The sequence below is a fragment of the Euprymna scolopes genome, chromosome 17 (genome assembly GCF_053919585.1).
Source record: "Euprymna scolopes isolate OS-2025 chromosome 17, ASM5391958v1, whole genome shotgun sequence".
Lineage (NCBI taxonomy): Eukaryota > Metazoa > Mollusca > Cephalopoda > Sepiida > Sepiolidae > Euprymna > Euprymna scolopes.
The window spans coordinates 71,135,463-71,141,462 of NC_136498.1; positions in this window are offsets into that span (position 1 = coordinate 71,135,463).

Genomic DNA, 6,000 nt, shown 5'->3' on the forward strand with positions numbered 1-6,000 from the left:
AATAGTTATACATATATTACTAGTCTGAGTGCCTGGTGTTGCCCGAGTTTTGGAAGCATGTGTTGAGAAAAAAAAAAGCGGCAGTAGGCAGACGTCTTAGCCGTTCATCGCCAAACCGGAAGTGGTGAAGGTTTAAATTAAGCCTAGTCAATTGAAAAGAAGGGATAACTTTCAAACATATTGGCGAAAAAAGCGACCCCTCCTTGTAGAAAAGTGCCCAGTTGCAAGAGAAGAAATTAATGTTTTTAACCAATTTTTCAATGTTTGTCATCCGAAGGGTCGTGCTTCAAAACGATACCAATTTCGTGAAAATCTGTCGCCTCTGTCGAAAGTTTTAGGCATACATACATACATACGTACATACATTTAAACAGACATGTGAGATTTATATAATAGATAGAAATTGCTCAAGACAATGTGTGAAGCCACTTGATGTTAGAAACAAACAAGAACGAAATATGATTGTGCCTATTGGCTTTGGTCTAAATCAGAGAATATGCAAGAACACCTGCCATAATAGCATTTATAAGAAAGACTGCAACTGGCAACATCATGTCTGTTAGAGATAGGATGCAAAAAAGAAGAAAGGGTCGTGTCAATCAAATTACAGATTGCACCTTATGAAGAGGCTTGAGGGACAGAGATTCACTTAATCTGATAGTAAATTTGTTAAGATAGAAAATAGTTTTACGTGTGAGAAATATAAAGAGTGACACACAGAACGACTTTATTAGATGTAGAAAGAGCAATGAGTTGAAGATAAAGATGATTTGATGGAGGGTGGAGGGGAGGCAAAAAAAGTTTCAGAGTCGATTTCACCTCAAGAGTCGAACCGTCCATGAGAATCTCAGAAAGAAAAGAGACGCGCCTATGATTGAAAGACACAAGCTGAGTCTTAACAAGAGTAAAGGAAAGCAGCCATTTTGTATGCCAATCGACAACTAAACTCAGGTCAACTTCGTGATCAGCTGCATATTTCAATAAAAATATAAAATAAAAAGTGGTATCATCAACAATGATTTCCTTTTTTTTTTCTTTTTTTTCAGAATAATTTAGTGTTCATCATTTTTAATCTCCATATTTGTAAAAAAGATAATCTAATATATAAACGGCTATATGTCTGTCTGTCTGCTTTCGAAACTGTACTGACATGCAAAAGTTCAAGTGTAATGTGAACAGACATCTTGCTACTCATCTCCCTTCATAATACCCCTGCAACTTATATCCCCGATAGTAGCCGCCTACTTCAAAATGGCACTGTGCCTTGTTTGAGGTGAAAATTGAAAAAAACAAAAAAAGCTTCCAGATTGATACTACATGCATGAAACACTAGTCCTCTTTCGAAGTAATCTCTAACAAGAACCATTCCGGCAACTTTTGGAAGGCCCCATGAAAGTCCTTTTGCATGTACGTGTCGATGAACCTCGTCACAGCCTCTTTCATCTCAATTACCTCATAATGATAGCCTCAAAGGTTTTCCTTGAGCTACAAGAATAAGCAAATGTCATAGGGAGCAAGGTCTGGACAGTAGGAAGGTTGAGAAACCGTCTTGACACTCAACTTGGTCAAGTAATCTTTGACAAAGATGGAGTTGTGGACTGGTGCATTGTCCTGGTAAAAATGTCACTGACGCAATTTGAAGACTGCTTGCCTCTCTCAAAAGAATCTCTTTCTGAATTCTCTTAAAACCTCAACATAGTATTCTTTGTTGACTGTCTGTCCAGTGGAAACCCATTGCATATAGATCATGCCCATGCTGTCAAAAAAAAAAGAAAAGGATCATCATAAGTTTCTAGGTGGATTTGCTCTGTCTAGCCTTGTTGGGTCTGAGAGAGCCAGCATGCTTCTAGAAACTCTGTCTCTTGGTCTTTAGGTCATAGCAGTATATCGAGCTTTCATTGCAGGCCACAAGAGCATTAAGAACTGCAAGATCTGAATTGATCAGCTTGAGCATCTCCCTGCTGTCATGACAACGTCTTTTTTCTGATCTTTTTGGGATAAACTTCACATAAGTCTTCCACATCTTCAGTTCCCCGTAAATAATTGTGTGTACAGTTCCCACGCTGACATCAAACTGTGCACTTTTTGCCTCTATAAACACACAACGTTCCTTATCCATGAAATTCTTTATTTGGCAAATACTCTCTTGTGTTCTGACATCCTTAATCCTTCCACAACTCTCATCATCCCTAACAGACTCCCTGCCTTCCTTGAATCTTTTATGCCACTTATCGTTCTCCTAAAGTGTCCTCATGTCCAGATTGCATTTTTGAAATTCACCAGCTGTGACAAGCAAGCCTGCTGTAGAAATTCATTTGAACCCAAAATCATAATAATTGGCCAATCATCTCATAGGATGTATAGCAATAATATACATAATTTTCAAGAGTCTACGGCAATTTTAAATGCTTGAACGAAAAAGTCTGTAAACTTATTTAAGACACCTTGTATATTCAGATTGCCTATGGTGATCATTCCTGCTAGCCACTACTTCCACATCTTCACATTTCTTCTGTTCATATCTTCAAATAGGAATGTCATTAAGTCTCAGAAGATTTTCTCTTTGCTTTCTAAAGAGATAGTTACAAGGACTCAATATAAGTGGTTTCTGGAATCTTGAAATGAAAAAGAAAATTTGACTTAGAATGGAAAATAAATCAACACACATATTTTGAACATACAGACAAATGGTACAAGCATAAACCCACAACAGCACTCGAAAACGAGAACCACAAAATTCTATGGGACATAGACATACAGACGGACAAACCCATCCAAACAAGAAGACCAGATGTCGTAATAATTAACAAGAAAGAAAAATCCTGCTAAATCGTAGACTTTGCTGTCTCAGCTGACCACAGGGTGAGTATGAAAGAAAAGGAGAAACGAAGCAAATGCACAGAGCTAATAATATATATATAAATATATTACTTTTCCCTCTGAAATCCTTTTCTTTCTCTCTCTCTCTCGCCCTGTCTATCTGTCTGTCGTTCTCTCTGTCTCTCTCTCTCTTTCTCCATATCTTTCTTTAATTCTCTTTCCCCTTCTCTCTCTCCTTATTGAGGTCTTTTTATCTCTTTCTTTCTTTTAACAGTAATTCGATTATCTACCTTTTTGGGTGATCTTTTCACTTGATATGCGCCTATGGTTCTTTTGTTTTTAAATTTATTCAACAGATGGCTTTCATGCTTACACAATCATCAGCATAGGAAGTAATAAATACTGCCTGTTAAATAATTCAAATTAATTGCATTCCATATCTATGTGGTCGACTCCTTATTGTCTCTCCGCCATGTTGTTTCGTTCATGCATTTGAACTTGTTTTATGGAAAGACAAGCTAGAATAAAAATTCACATCAATCATGACATTTTAAATTAAGATTATTATTATTATTAATTTTATTATTATTATTATTATTATTATTATTATTATTATTATTATTTAATGTAACTAGCTTCTTGCCTCATTCCATAGCTAAGCACAAGGGACATTCCTAAAGTAATGCCTACCATATTCTATTTTACCCAAATAGATCAGAAGTTGCGTTATTACGATAACTGTCCTTATGCATTCATGACCTGAAAGTTTCATTTCTCTGTTGCAGATGTTGACGGTGTGGATGTGTGTCAGAAGCAGAGGTGCATCATCGTATTCCTTCATGCAGAAAAAATCTGCAGAACAGATCAACATTCATTAGTGTCTATTTAATGTTTATGAAGACGATGCAGTTGATATCAGCACAGTTAGGAGATTGGTTAGGCGATTTCAGAGTGGCGACAGAAATGTGAGTGACAACGCACAACCCAGATACCCTTGCACAGCCACCACCCCAACGCTGGCAAAAGTGCATTGGGAATGGTGGTTATTATATAGAAAAATTAATTCTGGGGCACAAAAGGTTGCTTGTTTTAATGAAACCACTCTCATCTTCATAGCTCTTCAACCTTTTTTTTTTAGTTAAAATATAGAATGTATTGCTTTTATTTTGAATGTAGGAAAAATCTAGTTCCCTAAAAACAAAATGGAGACCCTGGATTGCGACAAAAATTAAACTTGTCTCAATTGATAAAAAGTTCTCCTTCACTAGCGGAGGATAGAACAAACGAAGTGTAGTATCAGAAGATATACTACACTTTGATCTAAGAAGACAAGAAAAGGCAAGCCTATTGAAAGAGAAAAATGTTCATGTGTCACAAAAGATTAGAGATAATGCTGTAGGATGAGAAAGAGACTTTGTGTGTGTACCGCAATGCATGTGGGGATAGCCATGTTGATTTTTTTGCATTTAAATCTTAGTTAAACCCTGAGCCCAAAGACGGGGTGAGTTCTATTCAGTGCCAAGAGAAAAGTTGGGAGTGGACAGGTCCGTTCTACGTGGAGTTGTTGTTCGTCTAAGATCCAGGAAGAAAGAGAGAGAGAGAGAGAGAGAGAGAGAGAGAGAGAGAGAGAGAGAGAGAGTGTGTGTGTGTGTGTTGCCGGTTTAATCTTTTATAAACTCAGCCACGTGAGTGAAGGCTGGCTTCTGATTGGACAAGCCAGGAAGGAAGTGTATTCAAAATCAAAATCTCCAAACCATGAGAGTTCACTTCTGCTTGTGTTCATTGAAATTTCGTCTGCTACATCTTTTATCTCCTTACCATAGTGGGATGATGTGACACAAGGGTTGAAAATGTGAGATTTGAAGAGCCAGCACTCTAGAGGAAGAGAGCTCTGGCCAGCAAAAATGCCTGGACAGCCCCTTTGGAATTTTGTGGTAGGGGCATTTTAGGCGATTTGCAATAAACTAACCCCTTCTCAAAGGGAGAAGGTAAAGCCAGGGAGTGTGGACCTCCTAGAATTGCATAGAATTAAAAAGATACCTCAGTCAACAGGGAACAAGCTGTACCAACAATGGCTGAAACTGTTGCCTTTGAAGACACCCGGTCATCCCAACAATAGCCAAGACTCTGTTGGTTTTGAAAATTCCTGGCAAGACTGAGTCTTTATCAAAAGCTCTTGATTGACAAGTCATTTTACTGCAGTCAAATTTCCCAGTTTAGTCTCGTTCGCATGTCTCCAGTTGAGCCTGTCAAGAACCCACGAGCCTAAAAGTCCCAGACAAGCTTATGCCATGCATACATGCGTTGGATCTAGAAGAAAAACAGAATAAAAAGGTAAAAATAAATGTTGAGCTTTTATATTACACACAAATAATCTGGAGTGAATATTTATTGTGGCTTAAAAAAAACTGCTGTTAATCAATCAGGAGTCGAAACATTAAAACAACATTTGCTAACTCCTGCTGCTGCTTTGAATGGTGGACGTCTTAACAAGATGAATTGTAGAAGCAATAAAAGAGAACAGTGTTAGGAATGCATTAAGTCCACAAGTATGGACGAAGATGAAAAGGTTAAGAACTCTAAGTGCTGTTAAATGAATGTAGTAAGGAAAAGGAAAGTGTTCTTGTCTGAAGAAAGAATGAATGTCCAGTTTAAGTAAAAGGAAAACTTCATTTATGAAGAAGGGTTGAAGTCATTTGCCATGTATGTTTTTAGTTTCATTTTACTTCAGCCGATATCGAAACCAAGGAATCTCTTCCTGGGGCTAACACTTGATCGCTTTATAAAATACAAAGATATTCGAATAGTCCATTCAAGTACTCTTTTCTCTCTCAAATATTGAGGTAGTAAAGAAGTTCGCAACATAATTTTCCTCTCCCCAATTGACGTATTCAAATGTTATCGTATATCTTTCTTTTCAGTCTCTTATTCTTACTGAATCCAGGACAAGAATTCATCTAGTCTGGTGGAGTATCCAGCTTCGTGCTGTTACTTGAAGTAACATAACTTGGAGAAGCTGCACCATTCCTTGTAAAAACCAGTGGTGGTTAGTTACACTGATGAGATCTTTTTTAAGCAACAAATACTATGTGATTTTGAATATATTTAGTCATGGCTTACTTGTAGCAAAAAGTATCCTCACGCCAGGGTGTCTTGCAACCTTTTGTAAAGAGAAGCCTT